Source organism: Protopterus annectens, chromosome 2.part0 (genome assembly GCF_019279795.1).
Source record: "Protopterus annectens isolate FY-2018-M chromosome 2.part0, PAN1.0, whole genome shotgun sequence".
In the NCBI taxonomy this organism is placed as follows: Eukaryota; Metazoa; Chordata; order Ceratodontiformes; family Protopteridae; genus Protopterus; species Protopterus annectens.
In genome coordinates this window covers 1,177,174,199-1,177,200,861 of record NC_056728.1, presented here as the reverse complement: position 1 = coordinate 1,177,200,861, position 26,663 = coordinate 1,177,174,199, and the positions used below count along the sequence as shown (strand labels likewise).

The following is a 26,663-nucleotide window of genomic DNA, read 5'->3' as shown; positions in this document are numbered from 1 at the left end:
GTAAAACTGGACCCGGTCAAGTAAAGCACGATTTATTCCAATAACAAACAAACACAAGAATAACGGTTAAGCGCTTTCATCTGTGAATACAAACTTCATCAGAACACCATTGCTGTGTATTACTGACAAAAAAAGCTTTTAAATTTGTCAGTAATACACAGTAATTGTGTTTGTTTGTTATTGGAATAAATCGTGCTTTACTTGACCGGGTCCAGTTTCACTCGTCTTGATTTACATAGCTGAGACAGTTCCGTCTCACTTGTTGTTATCAGTACTCATATGTTTACAATCCAGTGATGGTAGTCCTATCTCTGAAATGTTTCACTCTGCATTAATACTAAATCTGTTAATGAAAGACATGATAAAGATTCCTCTCTCACTGCCCAATGTGGTGACATGTTATCTACATCAAATGTTTCCTACTGATGACAGAGAAATGGCATAAAGCTGTTTTCTGTAAAATTGTTTCACGTGCTGTCCACTGTGGTAGGACAGAGGACAATGATGAATACTTTAGTTGTCTAACTTAAAAATGTTATTCATTGGACTGAGTGCTAAAGCTTGTCTAAATGACCTGCATTATGTATTGATTTTCAGTTTAGCAGATGGTTTGTGACCTTCCTCTGTAAGACAGCCATGTGCGTTAAGCACCACATGTTAGTCCCCTCCTTAGTTTTCACTGGTGTGCATCAAGGCTAGGAATACTAGAACATGGGATTCCCTTCTGTACTGACAAAACATGCCTGTGTGAGTTAGAAAGTCTATCATATCACTTTAAAGTCGTGATTGTCTTCCCTCTTGTAGCAACTTATGCATATTAGATCTTATTTCCAATGTCAATACTAATTGCTAGACTCTATAAATATGGGGTAATGACCACAAATGAATTGTTAACAGACATCAGGGCATTCATTTCACTTCATCAGGAGCATGGCATTTATTCACATTGCATTTCACTCCTACGCTAAGGAGCTGCTCTGTCATTTCTTTGTTGAAATCCATAAAGTGCATGAAAATCCCCTTGATAACAAGTAGGTGGGCTGGTCAAAAGACTCTTTTCAGCCACGATCTGGGCCCATATGGCAACCACTGTAGTAGTAATGTGAAACAGAACAGTGGAACAAAAAGCAAGATATTCAAGATACTCTAGGATGATGAACAAATCCCAGTTAAAACAAGTTACAAGCATATACCAATTAAGACAAGTTACAAGACATATAAGGAAATATAGATATTTACATTCTCAAAATTTGGTATACAAGATGACAGTTGCTACATAGATTATACAAGCAGAATATGAAACTATTTTGGACATGATTTTTACAACATGTACATGCAGAAATCTATTTTGAATTATATGATAGCAGTTGGAAAGAGAATGATACACTTTTATTTCATTTTTACATTATAGCATGATGCAAATAGAGCTTTAGAAGAGACTTTTATTTACTATGATGGCTGCTACCTATTAGCTTACTTTTGTTACCTACTTGACACAATGTATGCTTAGGCTATTCCTTTTCTTTGTAGCACAAGCATGATTCTTCTTTGAATAAGCTCTCTTTCAGGACATTTTTGAAACTGTCTAGTGTGCTTTCTTATAAGGTCACCAGTTCATAACTATGTACTAGGCTAGCTGTCCTTGCAGGCCATTTCAAGCCTAACCAATTTCCCTTTTTGTGCTTGTGGTTATAGACTGACTTTATCCCTTCCATAGTTGATAATTATATATTATCCCTAATGACAACAACTGGGATTAGACCATAGATAATTTGGGGGGAATCCATGCATTGGATAAAGCATTTAGGAGCTGCCTCTGTTCATTAGTAGCACAGAGGGAGGTCCTGGAGTAAATTTTCTGTTTCCCATCCACAAATCTATATTGCACTTGAATATGAACAGGGATGAACTTTGTTTTTTATGGATAAGGAGTCTGTTCCACCACAACAGTATCCTCTGCGAGATATACCTGTCCTTCCAAACTGATCTTTTGATGTTGCACAAGAGGTTTAGATCCCATTTCTAATGCCATTTGACATTCTATGTGCAGTAAATCCATCAGTAATGGGTAAGAGGATGCCATGTATACCAGACAGGCCACCTCTTAGCAGTCTGATTGTGGTGGTCTGTGTAGAACATGTTGTTTAGTCCTTGTATCCTTTTAGTAAGGTATGCCTGAGGGCATTCCAGTTGTTGCATGTGAGTAGACAGCCACATGCCAAAAAGGGGCATTATATTAAATGTATGTGATATGCAGATATGTGTAAACACTTAAAAAAGGAAGTTCCCTGGGATATAATAATGCATTTTTTGGCATTTAGTTTCAGTCCATGATTTTGGCATCAGTTATTTATTTGGGATAAACCTTCCTGCAGGATGGCTAAGACAGGTGGAGATTCAATGACTGCTCTTAGCTTGTAGTCATCTCTAAACTTAGTCAGCCAGAGCCCTTTGGTATTGGCTTTTACTTCAGAAAAGTACATGCCAAACAGGACAAGTCCCAGCACAGAACCATGGGGGAATCCATTGGTGACTTGTCTCTTTGTGGAGGTAATTTCCCCTAATTTGATTATCTTCATCCTGTTTGTGAGCCAGTTGGCAATCCAGTGGGTGTCATATGGGTTTATTCACAGTTTATTTTGCTTTTCTACTATGCCTAACTGAGGAATTGTGTCAAAAGCTTTGGCCAGATTGAGGTCTGTAGTATGCACCATTTTGCCTTCATCCATTGCCGTGGTGACCTTTTCAAAAAATCCACCAGGTTGGCCTACCCTTGGTGGTTCCAAGCTGAGATGGGTCCAGTGTTTGGAGGTTCTTTATGTTTTGATTGATTAGTTCCATGATAAGTCTTTGCATGGTTTTGCATATGAGGCTGGTCGCACTTATGGGTCTATAATTGCCTGGGTCTGCGAAAGGTCCTCCCTTATGTAGAGCTGTTCTCTTTTACTTGGTATGCAACCTGTATGGAGGCTGAGATTGAACAGTGTTGCTAGAGTTGTGGCTAAATTGTGTTTCATGCTATTTAAGATGCATCCAGGATTATTGCCAGAACCTATTGATACAGTATTTTTAACTTTTAGGGCCTGGTCTTGTGCATAGTTGGAATCAAGCCAGTTTCTGGAATATTTTGAAGGACAGACAGAGTGGAGAGATAAGTGAATTTAGAGCTAAATTTATTGGCCAGTAGGTTAGCTGTATCTTCAGCCTCAGCGTGGGTAACATTGTTCACAATCAGCTCACCAGATTCTTCTCTGGTCTCAGATGCCAAGTGATTCTATACTGATGGAACCAAATTTAACTAAGCTCTTTTACCAGTATATTTTTTTAATCTGTGTCTAACTAGGAATATGGTGTTATTGGCATCATCTTTTAGGGATTAATTTTCTTGTTTGACTTTTAGTTTGGGCCTCAGTAGTGGGCAATGGCCTTGACAGAGAATTTTGAAAATTAGAAAAAAAAATGGTTGTGCTTTCACTAACATTTACATTTGATACTCTTTGTGCCAAAGTCAAAAAACATTTACTTTTTAAGAAAGAGTTTCCTAGAGCCTCTGCTTAATGGCAGTTGAAAAGCAGCTTCTTCCTGCATTATTCTGTACCACACTTTTTTGTCTTTCCCCTAAATGTTGTGCTAGTGTTTTAGTGACTTGGTAAATGGGATTCTGTAATTAGTTACTTGGACTCTATGGATAAAGTCCCATGTTCCAACCTGTTGAATCTAATGTGACCCTCACTCCTTAATCTTCTGAAAATATAGTTCAGGACTGGTGGCCTTTATGTGCCAGTCTGCTATTGCCTCAACAACCCTCACTTCTCTTTTAGAAACAAAATAGTGAAGACAGAACACCCATTTTTTCTTACAATCTTAGTCACTCATGGACAAGGTCCTGCAGATGAGAATACTACAGCAGGACCGTGGACCTAAACATCATAGGTAACATCTCTGTAACTCAAACTCAGCTCAGCTGCAGATTGCTGTCTGGCAAGAAAGCTAATTAGGCTTTGTCACAGAAGCTGAATTCAGGACAGCTATTTAATTTAAGATAGATCTTTTTGTTGAGGGTACATTGATAAAACATGGACATGCTAATTTTCTCCATAGCGTTCCAATTTTTGTATATGTGATGCCGAAGCAAGCACCAATAAAGCATGGATGTTATGCAGTTTTGCCGCAGCATTCCCTGCAGATTTCTGAGGTCTATAAATTGAAAATTCAGCCAATAGCTAGTAAATTTATTTACTGTTCTTCAGAACTCTGAGTAACCACTGTTGCACATTCTTTACTTAAAGTATGCATTTTTTTTCCTAACTTTGGCTTCTGTTTTGTAACTAGCACTTTGCATCCCATGTAAAGTTTATCCTTTAGTTTACATATCTGTGTTCTGCTTTGATACTTATGTAATGGATGTGACAGTGCAATGCATTTTTACGTAGCTTGTCATCATATGTGTTCCTCATCATGGGTTTGTCATAATGTACATAGCACACAGTTTGGGCTTTTGCCAGCTTTACAGGATATTTTTTTTTTTCCACATGAACAAATCTTTTGTACCAAGTTAACATTTTAGTCTTGTAAGATATTCTGCTCTTTCCTTATAAATCTACTATTTCTAAGTATAATCATTTATTTTGGTAATGAATGTTGGTCTTATCTGGTTTATCTCATCAATTTCAAAATAAAGATAAAATATATGCAGAAAAATACAGTGAAAGGGAGAATATTAACTAACTTTTAATCAAATTATTTATAAAGAAAATTATACATTAAATGCTCATTACTTTATAAAAATGAGGACACTGATTGGACAGCCCAACCAGCATGCCCTCTGTAAATCAAGCATAAAATTGAGCATATACCAAAAGAAACAAATTCAGCCACTGAAGTACAACTGAACAGAAAGACTTTCTATTAACATATGCTGAGGGACAAAGCAAAATATAAGAAAAATGTATGGCCTGCAAAATTAAATAAACAAAAGCCTACCTGATTTTCCTTTCATGTTTCAACTGTCCCTCATAAAATATCTATTTTTTTTAACAGTTCAAAAAAAACTGTAATGGAGATTCTGTTTTCTCTGTTGCATCTCCTGCACAGATGTACTGTGCATGCATGGGAACATAAGTCCCATACACATGTGCAGTGCATCAGTATAGGGAAGACAATGCACCCTTATACAAATACATCATTTTAAAAAGGTAAGCAAGTTATTTCTTAAATAATGCAATTGTACAACAGCAATAAACACCTACATTTTAAATAATTATACCAAATTAGACAATGTGAAAACATTGGTTAAGAATGGATACAACTTATATGACAATGATTTAACATTTCGAGACATTTTGGCTAGTTTATAGAGAAATTAAAGGTAAATTAGTAAGAAACATACAGGAATTGCAATATGAAGTAAGAGGAAAAAAGGCTTATGGTGTATTTAAAGAGAAAGCCAGGGAAGAGAAATTCATAGAAGTAAGGAAGTGACCAAAAAGGGAGACTAAGGAGAGACAATATGAAGAGAGGGAAAAACAGGAGTATAGGTTATTTAGAGAGAGAGAGTCAGGAGAGACAAATTGAAGTAAGGAGATGAAATGTATGACTAGCTAGTCGTTCATATTCAGGGCTATAGTTTATCCTGAGGTTGACCAAGAACAGAGACAGATTTTGGCTAGGAAGTCTTTCAGAGTGTTTTTTAAAGGACCTGATTGATACAGGTAAGGAGTTCCTGGCCTTAGCAACATGGTATGAGTACAGGCCATGGCTGGCAGGTTTGTGGACTTTTGGTTAAATTTCCATTCCACACCGATATGCTTCAGCTAAACTAAGCAGGAGTTATCATAGGTTCATAGGTTCATAGGTTCATACTAGGCTATCTGCCCTAGGGCATTTACAAGCCTAGCCAGAGTGTGTGTGGCTTTCGCCACTCCTTGGAATGAGAATACTATGCCCATTTAGGGTTTAGTTTACTGTGCCTCTGTCTAGTAGTGACACAGAGATGACCCCCGGGGTAAACCTACGATCTCCCATCCACTCGTCAAGATTTCTCTTGAAGAGAGTCAGTGAGGGCCTCTGCCTAACATGGACTGGGATTCTGTTCCAGAGTGTAGGGAGCCTCTGAGTTATGAATCTGTCCCTCCAGCATGTCCTATAGTCATAGACTTCTTTTCCTCATGTTTTAAAACTTTCACTATGTTTGGATAAGTCAGAAGATATGTATGCAGTTCCATGTCTGTAGATCTGTGTATGTAATACGTTTCGAGAAAGTCCATACCTCCATTCCGAATGAGAAATATATAACCTTGGAATACATAGATTTTTAGATAGCATTTGAAAAGCATGAAGCATTTTTCTTGTTTTCCTGTCCAAATGATTCAGTACCTTTTGGGGCTTGTCAGTTACCCTAACAGTAAGTTAGAACAGGTAGAACAAATTAGTTTATAGCTTGGACTTTATTCCTAGATGTCAAAGCAGTTTCCAGTTCTAATTTTAGTGTTCTGAAGTATTCCTCACTAATTTTTTTTTTTGCATTTGTTTATGTTTTATTGCTGATTCTTCATCCATTCCCAAATATTTATACACTCTCTCCTGCTCAAGTGCCTTTATAGCACATTTGTGTCCCAGATTGATATTTTCTTGGTGCTGTAGGTTTCCTGTTTTAAAGGTTGCTTTTGAAATTTATTAAAACCAAATGACATTTTTACATCATCTGAGAAAGTTTTAATCACTTGCAGTTCAGCTATCAATTCCTCAACTGATGAACATATTACTTTTATGTTATCCACAAAAAGTAGATGGAAATTCATTAAACAAGGTTGTGTTTTGGAAGCTAAAATGTAGCCTTAACCTGATCTGTTAATTTAGCAGCTTAATGAGTTAAGGCAAAACAGAACAATAGCGGTGGCAGAGAATCAGACTGGAGTATCCCCCTTTTCAGTTTTTATCACTGGAATAATGATTTGCCCTTTGTCATAGCTTAACTTCAAAGTGGTTTGCCACTGTTTCATGGTCACCATAATGTAACTAATCAATGTGGATATATCTTAAACATCTGCAAGCATTCCTTTATCCATGAATGTGGGATATTATCAAATGGTTTTTAGTAATCTATGCCATACTTAGATTCTTCCCCTTTCTACAATTATGTTCCAGGTCTTTCCTGGTTGCTGCTGCTATGTTCAGAAAGTCCACAGAGGTCCCTTGGAGTGGGTAAACAATTTTATCAGGTTTCCTTTAAATAGCTTGTGAAGACTCAGGTTCTTGCCATGTCCTCCTGGTGGGCAATTCTATCTGACTGCCAGCAGAAGGGACAACACAGATGGTAAAGGGTACAGAGCAATATTTGAAGTACACTTCCTAGTCCTGGGGAGGGGGGATCAGTTGACTAAAATCCCTTTTGGCTCATCAATTCAAGGATCTAACCAAAAGTGGGGTCTTTAGGCAGGGGTACAGGGATTGCTGTCATCCATACAGTGAGTGTTGGATGTCAATGACTCCACAGCGGAGCCTATGTGCCTGCTTTTGCATGCTCTTCTTCTATCAATATTAGAAAGAATTCAAAACCACTGAGGACTCTGACTGAACCTGTAGTGGTTCCATGAGTCTGTTTGGCTCTTACCATTGATCACCTGATGTATGAGCTAATACAATAAGCTTTGGGTATCCGCGGATGAAGCTGCCATCCTGGAGGATATGCAAGTCTTCTTACTAGAGCAAGCATCCTCACAATCACTTCAAATGCAGACACCATATTTATCATCATTGGAAAGCCTCAAACAAAGGGCCACATCCACCTCCCACAAGTAGCACCAGGAAAGGAGTCCTCAATACTGACAACTTAGATGGCTTCAGTGAAGATAGTGGCACATGAAAGGCAGGGGACACTGCACACCAAAACTGGCACCTCATGTATGGGTATCAAAGACCAGGAGTCAAGCAATCAGTCCCAAGATTCAGTTAAAGTTCCCTGTATTGAATTAATCTGATGCAAAATCTTCCAGTGCAGAGCAAGGGGTACCAGTCATTGCCACACACACAGGGTCTAGCTGGTGCCTTAGCTCTAAAACCTGGACTGAGAATGGAACTATGATGAAGGGCCAGCCTGATTCACCCTTGAAGCTGAAGGTGATGAGATGACACCCATTTCAGACTCTGCCTTCACAAAGGCTCTCATTATACAATCTGAATCGGCATCTATAGTGCTCCTTAAGGACTTGAAAGAGCAAAGGAAGAGGTGGAAGGAGGCTGGAGACATAGTGTGGCAGCACTGTTTATGAAGAGTGCCTGTTAGTATCTTTTTTAGGTAACCTGTCTTGAATTTATTATTGGCTCTGATGTGTACGAGCCAAAGGGGAATAGTCTTGCACCACAGGAGATGCCAGAAAAGACTGTCATGGCTCTCAACTGTCCAGACCTTTGCAGAATTTCCAGATTTTATATTCATATTTTTAGTTTGTTTCTCATAAAATTATAGTTTTCTGCCAAATCACTAGCAAATCACTGAGGACTGAAGTCAGAAAATAATGGCAGACATTTGACTTTCAAACATAATATCCTTCAGAAAATTCTTGCTAATGCAAAACCTGTTATTCTATATTTAAAAGCCCCACCCCCTATTATTTGAAGCTTTGTCCAGATTTCTTGCTCTAAGAGGTTGAAAGGTATGAATATTGCACTGGTGTAAGCCTCTGTGCTTCTGGGTCTCAGAAATGCCTGGCATCATATGGCTGTCTACATGTCCTCCCTATGTTTGCATGAGTTTACTCTGGGTGCACCAGTTTCCTCCCACATTCCAAAAACAAGCAGTAGGTGGATTGGATACTGTAAATTGGCCATAGGTGCGAGTGTGCATGTGAGGGTATAGTATGGAAGAACTACTGTGGCAGGGCTAGCCACCTAGTAGTGTAAACATTGGCTCTAGATGATTGTCACTGTTAAAGTGACACCCCAACCTCATCTGCAAAAATGGGAAATAGGGGTGTGGATGGATGGATGGATGGATAACAGCAGTAATCCACTCCTGTTTGTAGGCATATCAGGATTTGCTCATGGTTGGCTTTGTTTTAATCACTTGGGCTTTGACCTCATGATCAAACCACACCAACCATGGGTAAATCTTGATATACTCACACACAGTCATGGATTATTCCTTAACAGTATAATAGCTTTTTTCCACATTGTCAATAATCTGTAAGAAATTATGCACACCTCTGTTACCTTCTCAGTTTTAATGTTTTATTCTAGCTATTTTGATTGCTTCTCTGTATGAACGTCGTTAGCTATGCCTTAACATTAATACCTAAAGTGTTTGCTGAATCCCAGAACCCAAACTCAAAACAGTTGCTCTCAGTGCAAGTCTGCCCTGATTATGAAGGATTTGCTTTCTCTGTAAGTGACTTACTTTGGTGTAAGACCTATCTATAAAGAGGCTTGCAAAAGGGGCCAAACTTCAAAACACCTACTCAGCCTGCTTTCTTTGTAAGTGAATACTTATGCTGACAGCAAGACTTTTGGAATCGGCCCCTAGAATTCGAAGCATGCAGTACAGCATTGTAAGTTATATGTTATGGTCGTGGTTGATTTGAAAAATAGGAATAAGACAGTATGAACTGTAGTCAGGACAATGTGTAGAGTATATTTAGAACATCAGCCATTCTAACAGAGATGTTATGTTTTGTAAGTCATTATTTAGCAAAACACTTTATTTGCTTTATATGTCAATAATGGCAAAGCGCTTCTTCTGCAATATCTCTAATTAGATTTAGCTGCACATTGCTCAGTGACAAAACATATAATAATTATATTTTAAACTGTAAATGCATTTAATAGTCGTGTTACAATTTGACAAATCACAATGCTTGGATGTTTGCCTTGGCAGATGTGGTATGCCGAAATCTACATAATGAAAAGAGAGCGAGTCACAGCATATAATGCAACTACTCAGAAATAGATTTCAAGAGAACAAACTCCTTTTTCGGAAAGAACTCATTCTTTAAAGTTATTTCTGCTGTATAGCAAATGGCCACTCAGCTGCAAAACACTTATTCAGACCAAACTCCAGCCACAAAGTATAAGAGACACACACACACACACACACACACACACACACACACACACACACACACACACACACACACACACACAAAGCTATAAATTATCACGACTTCAGCACATGCTATATGAAAAGAAAATATCGTCCTCCTTTTGTCTTCCATGTGAAAACTATGCCCTTCCACAATCCTTCATGTTATGTTTTAACTCCATTGTCATTCATGTCATTGAATAAATGACATTCATTTCCTATTTTTATTTATTGACTTTACACATAAAAGAAATGGACCACTTGTATGACACTGAATTTCAAAATACTACCTAGTTTCAGAGCGAGCAAAAGAAATAATTAAACTGTGTGTGTGTGTGCGGACATATAAAACAGTATAAGGCAAAAATATTAAAACAACATAAAATCAAACATTATTTTGTTACTTATACCTAAACGTCTTCTAAACGACTTCCACAGTGGTGCAGCGGTAGCGTTGTTGCCTCACAGCAAGAGGTTCTCCCGTTCGATTCTCGGCTGGAGTGCGGGGAGTGCCTTCTGTGTGGAGTCTGCATGTCCTCCCCGCGGTTGGATGGGCATTTGAAAGACATGCGTAAATGGGCATGCCTTCATTGAAGGTTGAACGTCAAGCTGGCACCTCGGCGTTCGTGAAAATCTACTGCCAATCATTAGCGGACCTGAGTTCCGCTGTGGCGACCCCTAACCGGGAAAAGCCGAAAGACAACAACCTAAACTTCTTCTAATCCTGGCAATTTATCAAAGATGGTTTATATGCAAGTATTAATACCTTTCAGTATCAGAGGCATCGAGTAATGCCAAATTACCAGCCGGCATTGTGGGGCTAAACCCTGCAGGTGAAGATTGCCTCTGAAATATTTGGTACTGCTCAGCACTTTTTACCCTGCAAGGCATTACTATCCTTAGAAGGAGGGCTATCTGTGAAATTATACCTTCAAGTGTGCTTTTTCTTATAGCTATATTCAAATTTATTTTTAATGTAAAATAATTCCTCCATCTTATGTTTTGGTAGGGTGTACAATGCTTGTGATTCACATTTCTCTAAATAAATATCTCTATGAAATACTTGAAATTCAAGTTACTAGAATGGTAAATATGATCCTTTGAAATGAAAAGATTTAAATGAGATTAAGGGGAAATAAACAGAAACAAATCTGGAGTGATTTAGAGAATTCTCTTTACTCTGAGATACATAGATTTTAGAGTAAGTTTATATAAGTAGTGGCAATGAATTCTACATCAGGGGTGTTTAGGTGTTCTTGCCCACCTGCCAAAATCCACTTTTGATGCAGGTCACTCTTACTTCACTTGAATTGTGCTTTAAGTTCCTTAGCCTTAGGACTTGTGCTGTTGCATCTCAGACTTCTAGTAGGATGCATTGAGATTAATGGTATTATAAACAAACATATAGAGTTTCTATGAATTATTATCACATTAGTGGGGACTTGGTGATTTCTCTCTTCCACAGATAATATTACATTCTAATGTGTAATAACCATTTGCAATATATATGGCTCACTCTGAAGCATGAATGTAGTAGAAAATATTCCACTTCTTACCACTGGATTATTACTTACCTAGTGTGCTGTAGGTTTTACCTTAGAGCAACCATCTCACTATTCCAGATGCCAGACTGCTCCTTTCCTTCCTGTTTCCAGATTTCATGAGAATTTTAGTTATGCAAGGGGTATATATTATGATTATTTTTTCTCTTATTAGCATAATTAAAAAACTGCATTTGCACATTTTCTAAATAGTATAAATGCATGTTACCTTGATGGTGTCAGTGGTGCATGCTGTTTCTTTTAAATATATTAACATAGTGTGGAATGTCAACTAAGCCGTGGTGGTGCAGCAGTAGTGTTGTCACCTCACAGCAAGAGGTTCTCCTGTTCGATTCTCGGCTGGAGCGCCATGTGTGTGGAGTCTGCATGTCCTCCCCGCAGTCGAGTGGTGTTCAAAAGACATGCGTGAATGGGCGTGCCTTCATTGAAGGTTGGGCATCAGGCTGGCACCTTGGCTCTGTAAAAATCTACTGCCAATAATTAGCGGACTGGAGTTCCACTGTGGCGATCCCTAACTGGGAAAAGCCGAAAGAAGAACAGTGTGGAATGTCAACTGGTTAAATTTTATTTTTATGTATTGGAAGAAATACCTAAGGATATAAGGAGTGGCATGTGGGAAACTAAGAGTACAGAGAGTTATACTGGCAAATAGTTTTGGAAGCAAATGAATTGCCAGGTTTGAACAAAGCAGTTTCCCTAACCTCTGTACTGAAACTAAGAGCAGCCAGGCCTTGACAGGTTAAACACAATTAAAAAGAATGTAATAATTTATTTTACCCACTAGAGAGAGCCATTTGATAGTATATCTGATTCCTCTCCTAAGTATTATTATTATTATTATTATTATTATTATTATTATTATTATTATTATCATTACTATTATTATTATCATTATTATTATTATTATCATCATTATTATTATCATTATTATTATTATACATATTGTATATCTGTATAAATTAAAATTTACAATTTTAGGATTTAATTTGGTTTTGTAGTACTTAATTACATGTGCTATATGATTATTTTTATAGCAGTTTCCTCGTTTTTAATGTTTTTAATGTATTGATTAAGTTATATATAAAACATTTTTAAACACTTTAAATAAAGTTTTTGATAGGTCAGTTCAAATTATTGTCATTAGAATTTAATTGTTTTTTTCTTATTGTTCAAAGGATAAAAGGAACTTGTAAAATGGTGATTTTGTATCTGATGATGTCTGGTTTTCAGATGAAAAATGCTGTGAGACCTTAATGCGATTATTGTGAAAGTGCTTTACTGTTGCTTTATGGCTGTCTATAAATACAAGCCTCTTATACTGAAGCTGGTGTTGTTCTTCCATTTGTGCCTTTTTTGTGGTTAAATATTGCACACATACACAAGAATGTAGGTTAAATGGTGATTGGAGCCTGCATTCCCTTAACTAGGAATCTCTCTTGGGATTTTGTTCACATGAACTAAATAAGCATCATTACATTTGAAATTTGATGGAAAGTCACAAATGCTGCCTACAGATTCAGTTTCAGTATATGAAGCTGAGTTGTGTATTGACCTGCACATTTGTATCAGTCATACACTAGTGTTAAGTAATGGGGATGTGATGATGTTTTGTCCTCCAACAAGACAGTTAATGTCCCTCTAGAACATTGTAGTCTTGCCCAGCTAAGGTATTTTTTTTATCATTGCTCCAAGTAAGCTGTTTTTGTTTAATTAGACATTCATCATCATCATCATCAGCCTACTTTTCCCATTTTGTCTACATGGGGTTGGGGTATCATGTTAACTGTCGCCAACTCTCTCAATTCAGTGCCACGCTCCTGCCTTCTTCAACCCTCATGTCTGACTGCCGCAGATCTTCTTTCACACAATCCATTCACCTCTTTGCTGGACATCCTCGCTTCTCTTACCTTCTTCCTGTTTGTCCCAAATCTTCCTCACCAGATTGTCTTCTACTTTTCTGCACATGTGTCTGAACCATAGCCGGCCTTAGGCATAGGCCAACTAGGCGGCCGCCTAGGGCGCCGTTATGGCAGGGGCACTTTTCCACTATTTATTTGGTGTAGGTAGACCAGGATGGGGGCACTGGGTGGTGTGGTGGGGGGCGCCATGGAGACCTTTTGCCTAGGGCACCAGTTGACCTAAGGCCGCTCCTGGTCTGAACCACCATAATCTGTTCAATTTGATCTTTTCTGCAATTGGAGCTACTTTGGCTTCGGCTCTTATGTCCTAATTTCTTTGTCTATCCCATGGTGTGCATCCTACCACCTATCTCAGGCACTTCATTTCCATCACCTATAGCTTCTTCAACTGTGCTGCCTTTACTGCCCAAGTTTCTGTACCATACAGTAGTACTGGTCGCACCACTGTCTTGTACACCTTACTTTTCAGCTTCTTTGGTATTCTTGTGTCATAGACTACACCTGACACTCTGTGCCAGTTGGCTGCAGCCCCTCTGATTCTATCTTTGACATCTTCATTCAGACTACCCTTCTCTTCTCTTCAACTACCCCTCCTAGATACTTGAAGCTATTTACCTGTTTGACTATCATCCCTTATATCTGTATTCTCAGCTTCTTCTAATTTGCTGCCATTACCACCATCTTATCTGTGCTTAGTTTCATCCCATGTGTCTTCAGATTTACATTACATTCTCCTATCCTTTGCTGAAGTTCTAGCTCAGAGTCTGCCTGCACTGCCACATCGTCTGCCTACAACAGCTTTGTTGATCCGTCCCCTCCAGCCTGTTTGCTAATGTAGTCCATCACCAGTATGAACAGCAGTGGGCTCAGAGCTGAACCCTGGTGTACACCCACTCACAGTGGGAACCCCTCTGTGAGGCTGAACACTGTTCATACGTCAGTCATTGGGTCCTTGTACATAGCCTGCACTAATTCTACCAATGTTTTTAGGACTACAAACCACCACAGTACTGCCCAGATCAGCTTTCTTGGGAACTTGTCATATGCTTTCTCCAAGTATTAAACAATCATTTACTGTAATTTCTTAAGATGCTGAAGCTTTAGTAATTAGTCTGAAAGTAGTAGATTTGAACACACAACAGGGAGCATTATTTCACTTACATCTTGTCTAACATAGCAAAACTCAACAAAATGTATATTCAGCGTCAAATACAGGGTTACTGAAGCTACATTTGAATGATCTATGGCAATGCATGTTCAACAAATCCTGCTATGAAGAAACTGAATAGTATATTTGAAACACATAATGTTTAATTTTAAATAAACTGGTAGACATTTCATTTAGGCAACTACTTTTTGATATGTAGATAGTTACACTTAGTGGAATATTGGCTGTTTTGTGGCATGACCCAAGTGATTTCCATACATACCATAAAAACACCGCATACACACAAGTTGCTACATATAGAAGCAAAGCTGTAGTTACATTAGTTACAGCGATCAGCAACAGCATGACAAAAAAATGTGTAATGAACTTAAATTTTGTTTTTAGAGAATTCAGTGTAAGTATAATTCAACATCAAATAACTTAAAATTACATGTATTACATACAATATGATAAGATGAAACATGAGGTTCTCAGAGGGAGACAACATAACTAGAATTTAGCATGATAAATAATTATTCACACTAATGCATGTGATATAAAGAGATGTATAAACACATAAAAAAGGAAGTAAACGTCTTTAATCCTGATGTAACTAAACAGGTGAGCCAGAGATGTCCATTAAAATTTCCCTAAAAAAACTGTTAAAGTGCAGCGCATGCTTTTGCAGTAATATAATTTCATTCTCAGATAGCTTAGCAGCTCAATGCAGTCATGCAATCATTCATTTACTTTGTTGAGTCTGACAAAAGTTGAGTCTTTACAACTGACTATTATTTCAAGCCCAAACTATTTTTTTTTCCACACAGTCCATCCATCTATAATCACTTGTTCCCATTTGTGCACATGCAGTTGTGGTGTCACTTTAGCAGTAACAGTCATCTAGAGGCAAGGTTCACACAGGTGGGTGGCTAGCCCTGCAGGGGTTGTTTTTCCACACCACACCCCTATGGCTAATTTAAACTAACCAATTCACCTACTGCATGCCTTTGAAATGTAGGAGGAAACTGGAGCAGCTGGAGAAATCTTATGTGCATACAGAGGGGACGTGCAGACTACACACAAAAGGTACCCCAGGTGAAAATCAAACTGGATAACCTCTAGCCTTTAGGCAAGAATGCTATCCACAGCATCGCTGAGATAAGGCAAAACCATCAGCAGGCATATGTCTTTTGTTTACAAAGTAGAAGTCATATGCATTTTCCCATGGAAAGAGTTAATTACTTATATGGAGGCACTTGATTGTTTTCAACAAGGAAATGCTGCTAAGGCAAGTTAAGTGTGAACGTATTCTGAATAACTGCTTTTTTATGGATACATGTTAAGCAGACATTTTAAGTCTTAATCCACAGCACTTTCTTCTCCATTTGGTTCTCTCCAAGGATAACACTCTACCTTCCAGCCACCTTCTCATTAACTCTCTGCAATACAAGCTTGCCTTTCAGTGAACTTGTGCTGTTTGCAGATCGTTTTCCTTGGATAGTTTAAGAACACTGAGTGACTTTTGTTCCAGCATTTACCTTGTGCTGTATATCAGTGAAATAACTGGATGACCAGTTACAATCAATATTCTTGAAACAAAACTTACTGGCTTTCATTTCAAAACAGGAACTGTCCTTTGATCCCAAGAAATACAATTAGAATGATCGAGCTAACTTTGTGTGAGAAGATCAGATGTGAAAGTCTTGAAATCACAAAATCACAGCCTAGAAGATGCCAGTGAAATCACTAAAAAAAAAGTGACCGAACCCCTGTACCTGTAATTTTGCTTATTGTTGAGCTGCAGGCTAATTAACAAGGGTTTGTGCCCCCCAAAATGTAATAGTCCATTGTTATCTCTACAAGACCATAAAGTTGGTACCCCAGTAAGTCAATAAATGCACCTCAAAATTAAGCTGTAACAAGTGACACAACTCTTGTCATATCAGTGACTGACTCTGTGTGTGTGTGTGTGTGTGTGTGTGTGTGTGTGTGTGTGTGTGTGTGTGTGTGTGTGTGTGTGTGTGTGTCTGAGTCTGTGTGTCTGCATGTGTCTGTGTATGTGTATATTTATATATGTATATATATATATATATATATATATATATATATATATGTATATATATATATATATATATATATATATATATATATACACACATACATATATAGTATGTATATATATATATATATATATATATATATACATTTATGTACTTATATAAACTTTTACAGACCTAATTATTTTATATCTTAACTCACAACTGGCCAGATAAAAGCTTACTTCCTGCTGGTACACATTTCCAATGTACACATTTTAGTCTATTCCTTTTAGTTTATTCCAGTGTTTCATTTATAAATATTGTTATCAAAATTCTAAATATTTGAGTGTCATACCAGACCAGATAAGATAATTGTATTTATTTTTTGCTCCCTCTCCATGCAGCTGAGCATCAGCTACCACCAGGTCCCCACTCATCCTGAGTGAATATTATTCCTGCATTAGCCTCCTCCAGCGTCACCCCAACCCATGTCCAGGGTCTGTGTGGAGATCTTGGATGCTGGTGCAGTGTCATACTGGTACCATGGAAAGTTCCCTCCCCCCTCCCATCTCACAGCAGCGTTGTGAGCAATGGAATTGCTTCTTATGGAAATTGCATGCTCATTTCCACACATGTGCAATTTTCTGATCAAGTGATACTTGGCTTCCATTGTGGAACTCAGCCTGTTGTAAATACTACTTTTGCAGCATGCTGAGGTAGCCTTCCTCCCCATGTGGACAAACAGATTCTTAGGTTCATAGGTAGTTACCAGGCTAATTATCCCAGGGTGCAACAAACAGATTCTTAGGTTCACAGGTAATTACCAGGCTAATTATCTCAGGGTGCCTTTTTAAGCCTACCCATTCTTTCCAAGATGAAAATCAAACCCTGTACCTTGTGGCTGTAAGATAAATACCTTAGCCACTATGACAACCCCCAAACTGGTGGCAGCTGCTGATTCCCATCCCACCATCCAATCTCTGCAGTGTTAATGCTATAAGTCAAACCCAGGTTATCTGGAGTACAATAAAGGTTTTATCACTCTGCACCATGGAGCTGGGCAAGAAAAGATTATTTTATCATCTCATAGTCCTTGGATGAAAATCATTTAGTTAACTTAGCATGAAATAGGACAAAATACAACTAAATAAAAAAGCACTTACTGTTGTATTAAAACCATTGTTATTCACTTTTTTTATGGATTTCAAACCAGTACCATTGCTGTCTCCACATAATTTTTGATGAAATTGTAAATGACCTTCATCATCATTTTCTGGCCCATAATTATCAACAGTAAATTCTTTTTTGTTTTCTTTTTTGCTGCTGTTTAGTAATTTCATTGAATTCATATAGTTGCTGTCTCCAGCATATTAACAAACCAGACCTGCCTGTCAAAAATTTCTTCTTGAATATTCATATTTATTATTTCAGCAATGAAGTCCTTCCACCTTAACCTCTGCCATCTTCTTCTGCTTTTACTTTGAATCTTTTCAGGTATCAGTGTCTTCTCCAGTAAATCCTGTTTTGCATTGTATGGATGAAGTATATGAGTTTTAGTTTTACTATTAAACTAATGTTTACTAACTTCAAATGTATTTATATTCTAATCATTACATTGCAATAAACAATAAACTTCGACCAGCGTCGAATAGATCAAACATCTTAACAAAATAAAAAAGTAATGAGAAATCAAAATAAAGTAAATATGCATATTTACTAAACAACACTATTACTAAAAACATGCACAAGAAAAGGAAAGTGCATGATTGGATGAGGACCTTTGTTTATGACTATACCACAAAGATGAATTTATTTTCCTTAGTAATGTGATGGCTTTGAGTGAGTTAGCAGGTATAGGGTACATAGATCCTAAATAGTGTAGAGTAGTGATGCCATTATAATGCTCACAGAAAACATGGATGGATTTTTAGTTGAAATGTCAGATCATTTATTCACCATAAAGTTGTGATCATCAAAAACATAATCCTTGCTAAGCCATACTGAAGCAAAAGAAGTGTCTGCTGACTCTGGAGTTAGGACTTTTCAGCAGGGAACACTAGAAATGTTATGGCTAAAAGTGCATTGATGAACACTGGTGAAATGAATCCTGAAGGAAAAACAAGGTAAAGTGGATATAAAAAGTTTACACACCCCTGTTAAAATGCCTGTTTTTTGTGATATAAAAAAATGAGACCACAATAAATCATTTCAAAAATTTTCCCACCTTTAATGTGACCTATAACCTGTACAATTCAATTGAAAAACAAACAAATCCATTAGGGGAAAAAATATAAAAAATAAAAAATGTACAATACACTGGTTGCATTAGTGTTCACACTCTTAAACTAATACTTTGTTGCGTGCACACACCCTTAAACTAATACTTTGTTGAAGCACCTTTGGGGGGTCCAGGGTGGATTGCCCACCTGCTTATAGGTAGGGTAGGTGTGTTTGTTTGGTATGTTGTGTTTGTGTGTCTTGTTTTGTGTGTTTTAGTGTCATTAGGTAGGTGTATGTGTGCTTGTTTGTGTGGTGGTATGTGTCTTTGAATGATCGCGATTTTGAATTTGTGGGTGTCTTTTTTTGGGCTTTCGGCTTTATAGTCTCGAGATACTAAAATTCTGTATTTTAGTATTTTGAGATTATAATGTGAATCTATATAGATATATATATATATATATATATATATATATATATATATATATATATATATATATATATATATATATATATATATATATATACATATATATAGATAGATATAAACAACTGTTTACTACCATGTCCCATTTACCTTCCCAACTTCCTCATGTTACCATTGGACAAGTTTAGCATCAAATGTTCTTACCTTCATAAATTTCTGGGTCAGGAAAATTATATTTTTTTCAAATACTCTGATTTAGTTTCTGACACCATAACCATTACTTTCATCTTTGCTGTGTTCATGCAGGTCTAACATTTTTTCTTAGGTAATACGTGCCATGCTGTTTGGTTTGTGTCCCCTGCCACCATGCAGCTGTCTCCATACATTTAACATACTCCTGCTGTCCTTCCTCATGCTCACTGTGTTTGGGCTGATGTAACAATGAAATATTGCAGTTGTATCCTTTCCTAATTTTATGACTTCATCTCGCTATTTTCAGTAGTTAACATTTATGTAAATTGGAGGGTCTACAAACTCTGCTGTGTTTTAGTCTTGCTACACTGGGTCATACCAATTTGTTATTTCCTTCATGGTTATTTATGGTTTATATATTTAATGAACTGATTATAGGGATCATTTAGTTGATATTTTGGACTTATTTCCCTGGATTCTCAAAAGCTGGCACAGCGTGCATGATTAGTGTAAGAGGTAATGTTGGCAATATGGTGGCTGAGCAATCCACATACATGCCCGTTTGATGTGCATGAGCACTTTTGCCACCAGTCCTGCACGTTTCCAGCCATTGTATGCAAATTACCCCATTTTCAAGTGAAAACCATGCAAATGAGGTAAATCCGCTATCCAGGAAGCTGGACTCAGGCCGTGCAGGACTAGCACAACCTGCAGAAATGTACTCAGTTAGTAACCGAGTATGGGTCTGCAAAATCCAAAATGGAGACATGACAGCTACAAATAAAGACTGCATATCATGGAGGAAGAATGCCAATGGCCAAGTATAAGGCCATTGGCATTGTAAACAATACAAAAAGTAAAAAATACAACTTTTATTGTAGTTCCGCAGATCACGGCTGTTTAAGCATAGGGCAGCATCGCGCAAACGGGATTGGTGGGAAAATAAGTAAATAAACTTAAAACCAGCAGTCTAACTAAAATCAGTATTCTGCCATGCAAGTCAATGGCAGGCAAAAGACAACCTGGCCAGTGAATAGTGGTTGCTAAGGGAGGAGGCACAGTGTGACACATGTAACTATGTATTAGCAGGCAATCCTATGAAAATGAGGGGAAGGATAGTGAATCCCAGTTTTCACGAGCATGTGAGGCAGGTCCCAACAGTGTAAGGGTATGAATAGCTGGGTGCAAGCCTAAGAGGTATGTGACATCATGGGGGGTGTCAGGAATACTGTAAGTGGATTGGAGCCCTGTGGCTCAGGTATGCTCCTATCTTAACACAGGGGGTGTGTTTAAACCTGCCTAGCATTCTTTACAAAGTGTAAGCGGGTGTGCGTGCTGCGCACCGGGTTTTACAGGAAGAAAAAAGAAGTTAAAGCAGGAAACAGCAGAAGTGTGCACATCTGAGTACTCTGTTTGTGTGGTGTGGCCCCGGGCCCAAACAGAAGGGCAATGGGAAGGGAACAGAGCAGTAGGAAGGTAATCAAGGAGAACTAGCTTATCTGGCAGGTGTAATGCATCAGAAGCAGCCAATTACACAGGCAGCAGCCCAGCCCAGTCCAGAACACTACTATAAACTAAGCAAACACCTTCCCCACTATTTTTCCCACACTCTACACCACCGGTGTATACAAGTGGAGAAATTTTAACAAACAAATCGACAAAATGAGAAGGGTTGCAGCAGGCAACATAGAACAACATGTGCAAGAGGCTGAGGGTGGTGAGGATGTACATGCTGCCGAACAACCCACACTGAGGAGACAGAGAAGAGTGTAAAGATCCAGGGTAACCTACCAGCGGCTACATGAGCTGGAGATAATGGAGCACTATTAGGTGGACAGAGACCTCCTACAGCAAGTAGTTGAGCTGTGCTGGCCACACCTGGCACACCAAACTGACCGAGGGGAATCCATACCAGTGGATACCAAGGTATGTGTAGACCTAGGTATACCAGCCACAGCTACCTCCCAAAGCACAACTGGGGATATCTTGGGGATCTCACAGGCATCAGCATCCAGAGTATTCCACCAGTTCCTGGATCCCATGTCAACACATGCCAGTGAGCATGTATATTTCCTCAACATCCGTGAGGTGTTGACCGGCAATATGTGTCTCTTCCATCAAATAGCAGAATACCCTGGGGTAGTGGGTGCTATAGACTGCACATACATATCCATCAAAGCACCACCCAGTGAGCAGGGTAGGGCCTACATCAACCACAGGGGCATCCCCTCCATCAACTGCCAGGTCGTATGTGATGCCCAGGGCATTATAATGAATGTGTGTGCTGGCTGCCGTGAAAGCTATGACAATTCACACATATGGCCTCTGATGCAGCTGTACCAAAGATTTGCCAATGGGGACATCCTCTACGGTCACCTATTGGGGGATGCTGGGTACAGACTGGAGCCGTGGCTGATGACACCCATCAGAAATGCACACACACCTGAACAACAATGCCATAATGAGGCACACGCACAGGCCAGACATATAATAGAGCATGTATCTTGGATGCTCAGGTCACAGTTCTGGTGTCTGGACACATCCGGAGGAGCCTTGCAGTATTCACCAGCTACATATACCCAAATTGTTATGATATGTGCTATGCTACACAATATGATCCTACGGAAACAGCTGCAGCAGGAACAGCTTGGGGCAGGGCCACACAGCCCCCCACCAATGCCAAGGCCTGCACAGGCACAGAGTCACCAGGAGGAGGAAGAACCTGAGCCTGCCCCAGTAGGCAGAACAGGTGTGCCCAGTATGTCATGGCCTTGGCAAAGAGGCAATGCATAGCACATGTACTGAAACAGTAGTGTCCCAGGGAATGAGACCTCTCTCCGACTCGCACATACAGTAAAAGGGATGCCAAACATGACACCACCTGCACTCAACCATGTATAGGGAGTGTGCTATGTGCATCTGACATAGGCAGCCCTCCAGCAATATCTGCAAGTCTGGCACACCCACAAGGTAAGTCAATCAACCTACCAATTGCCAAATGGAGTAGAATGTGTTGTCACCTGTAGCTATGTATGGATGTGAGCATGCAAGGGAATTGGGTGGCTGAATGTTATGGCAGCAGACAGTAGACACCCATAGTGTCACCCTGACATGTGTAACACATACTGGAGTCACCATAGTAGCCAGTACTACACAGGGTGACAAAAACACTGCAAGAAATGCACTGAGCGAAATGTGTGTCCATATGACCCACACATACCAGTCAGGATGGTTCACATACCCAACAACGGTCGCAGCCAGCAGAACAGGTGAAGACAAACCCTAACAGGGCCTGTGCCATGGCCCCAGAATAATGGCTATGGTTAACCCCATCCCCAAGCCTACACAGACAGACCACAGCAGGGCATGCAGTGGGATGTTAGGTCTGAAGGGTAGGACATCAGACAATAATATGTAGGGCAACCAAAGCCACGATCTGTAGTATACAGGTGTGCCTCTAGTCAGCATGACAGTTAGCAATGCAAAATGAAATGGAGTACATGACATACCAGTACAGAAATAGCAAGTATGTACAAGTGCCACTTGTGCCCCCCCATCCTATATAGCAATGTAATAACAGTCAGGTGTGCCCCCCAACTCCCATGTAGACTTGTAGAAACAGTCAGGTGTGCCCCCACCCCCAATCCAGCATAGAAATGTAGTGACAGTCAGGTGTGCCCCCCCCCCAATCCTGTGTAGAAATGTAGAAAGAGTTAGGTGTGTCCCACCACAATCCTATGTAGAAATGTAGTAACAGTCAGGTGTGCCCCCCCACTCGTATGTAGATATGTAGAAACAGTCAGGTGTGCCCCTTCCCCCCAATCCATTGTAGAAATGTAGTAACAGTCAGGTATGCCCTCCCAATCCTGTGTAGAAATGTAGTAACATGTATGAGTAGGTATAATACGAGTGGAGCAGAGATGCCCAGAGGTGTCCAAGGTAGCAGGATAAGTTGTAGCATTTGCACAATATGCAGGACTGTGTGTGTGTTAGGATGGTGTGTGAATTATATTGCGTGAGAGTGGTCAGTATATATGCATGTTGAGGTAAAACCTGGTGGCCATTGCCCACTACTGCTGATCACAGGGACAACTGCAGTGCCAAAGACAATCCCCACCAGTATAACACTTGCTAGCAGTAAGCCATTGTAAATATATGGTGGTAATATGTGTCACCATCTGAAAGACAGACATGGCATGGCTGTTGGGCTAGATATACAAGCAGTACACAGGGGAAAGTACCCCAGACATACAGTATATATTGTGTCACTGTGAAATAGAGACACCCTTGGATTTGTACATACAGGTATGCATCATTGTAACTGGTCCTGTAGTAGGGGATACCTTTGATTTCTGCCCGAACACTTGCAGATCACAAAGGAGGTATGACTGATGTATTGGAAACAGCTGATGTACTTGCACATGCCAGAATAACTGGAATGCCCCAGGCATATCTGCGTGTCAGATGCAAGTAGTGTCCATAGAACACATGCACCCAGCTCATGCAAACACCACCCACAGGTATCTCTTTGATCATATCCCTGCTGTGGGGAATAGGTACAGTATGACCCCACCTGTATATGGCAATAGTAGAAAAATGCAACATGCAGTGTAGGTGTCCCATGCAGGTGTGTCCCTTGCTGTACATAGCACCCTGCCAGCATCCACACCACCTGATAAAGACTGATATAAGGTATTTGCATGAACACCTATCACACCTATCCTGTCACCCCAGGAGAATATACTATATGGTGGTCTGAGACTGCAGGCCTGACAGAATGCAACAGCCTGCCACATGTGGCCCGCAGCAACACCTAATGTCCCACAGGTCTCTGTCAAAGGCCTGTATCTCACACATACTGCCAATGCATGTTATGTCATGGACAACCAAATAAAAGCATAACACACTCCACATAAGCCATATGCAAGGCCATGTGGACAAACTGCAGTAACATGTCCACCATGTCCCACTGCATGAACTGTGGACCAACACTAACACACACCTGTGATGGGGTGTTACCCTTAGGGAAAGTAGAGAATGTATGCTTAATGTATGGAAAAGGTTAGAATAACAGAGGGGGGTTGGAGCATGGGCAGCATGGAATGTGCAGGGTCCCACACCAAGCTGTGTGCACATACTATTCCTGGCTGCAAACATATAAATGGGTGGCTACACACCTGCCCATAGACTACAATAGGGTTAATTTCCTGACCCATGACCCCTGCCTCTGGGTAACCTGTGTGAATCTGTACAGCTGTGAGGCATTGCCACAACAAGATAAGCCAATACTGTCACGTCAGTGGGTGTACAAGTATGGGATCCTCTGACAGCACTGTACCAAGGTGCTTAACCGGATACACAGACCCACAGCAAGTGTGTGCAGCTCCCCCTCCAGAAATGGCATAACTTACCATGAATACGTAGGTGTCTGCCCACAATACTGGACACAGCTGCAGTCACCCTTCTCCCACAAGATATCACTGTGAGCAAGAATGTCCACCTGATAGTACATGACGACAGAAAACATCACTGTGTATAACAGTACACACTTCTGAATTTCTCTGCTAACAGCAGTACCATGCAGCTGAAGCAGCACAGACACAATCACCTACAGTAAGCACTATCCCCTGCACAGTTTGTCCCCATATTGCCAAATGATCGACAGATACCCTGCAGAAACACTTTGCTACCTGTAGGTGTACAACACAAAGATCTGCACTAGAGTACAAACTACCTGGAATTGATCCACACATTCTATACAGAAGGGTATACTGGGCATGCTCACACACTTAAATGAAGCCCATGTCTGCAAACAACAGTGGACCAGACATATCTGGCAGTCACAGATGTTAGTGCAGATACTCCTCAGTAAACACCACTCATGCTTTGCACACACAGTGGATAGGAATACAGGCATATATCCAAGGACAATACACTATAATAAGCCAAGCATAGACATACATAGATGTGTGGAAGAGAGTGACTGTGACAAGGAGCCAACCATTATGAGGCTTTTCCCACCCAGCACACAGCCAAATGGCTATAACCACATGGAGCTCAGATGTCACTCACTGTAGTCATTAGCCACAGGTATCTGTCAGCATTACGGACTATGTGGTGCAAGTGCTAGCTGTGCAACATGACTCCATGTGGAATATACCCCTCCGTGTGCCCGCATGTGGTGTATCAACCTCTAGATGAATGGGTTATGGCCTATGCACACACACTGCCCTCCCCATAGCCTTACTATGACAATCCTGCTGAGGTCATCCACTTTGAATTACACCCGTGGGAAAAGTATATCCCAGTAATTTCTGTAGTGTGTCCTGTAACAGTGTACTGCTGTAGTGTGATAAAGCAGCTAGGTAGGTGTTCTAACCCCAGGCGTGGCAACTGTGTATGTGTTAGTGTGCATGTTTGTCTGTCTCTGTCTTTGCAGAAAGCAATGCTTTTTAGGGTAGTCACACTCTTTACAATTCCTATACTCGACTTTGGCAAGGCTGCTGATGCCCCCCACCTAGAAATACACCTCTGGGAAGATTGTATCCCAGTAATCTCTGTAGGGAGTTCTGTAACTGCATACTGCTGTAGTGTGATAAAGTAGCTAGGTAGGTGCTCTAACCCCAGATGTGGTAACTGTGTGTGTGTGTGTGTGTGTGTGTGTGTGTGTGTGTGTGTGTGTGTGTGTGTGTGTGTGTGTGTGTGTGTGTGTGTGTGTGTGTGTGTGTGTGTGTGTGTGTGTGTGTGTGTTAGTGTTAGTCTGTGTGTCTGTGTGACTGTCTGTGTAGAGAGTAATGCTTTTTAGGGTAGCCACACTACTTACCATTCTTATACTTGACTTTGGCAAGGCTGCTGATGTCACCCACCTAGAAATACACCTCTGGGAAGGTTGTAGCTGAGTAATCTCCATAGCACGTTCTGTAACTGTGTACTGCTGTAGTGTGATAAAGTAGCTAGGTAGGTATTCTAACCCCAGACGTGGTAACTGAGTGTGTGTGTGTGTGTGTGTGTGTGTGTGTGTGTGTGTGTGTGTGTGTGTGTGTGTGTGTGTGCATGTCTGTCTGTGTAGAGAGCAATGCTTTTTA

The 26,663-nt window shown here is 39.9% G+C and overlaps 1 protein-coding gene across 1 annotated transcript in view; it reads left to right on the top strand.

The window, feature by feature from the left end:
- The window catches only part of GRID2 (glutamate ionotropic receptor delta type subunit 2), a 4,699,489-nt gene that overhangs the window by 4,329,981 nt on the left and 342,845 nt on the right, over positions 1–26,663 (top strand). The window lies entirely within an intron of this gene.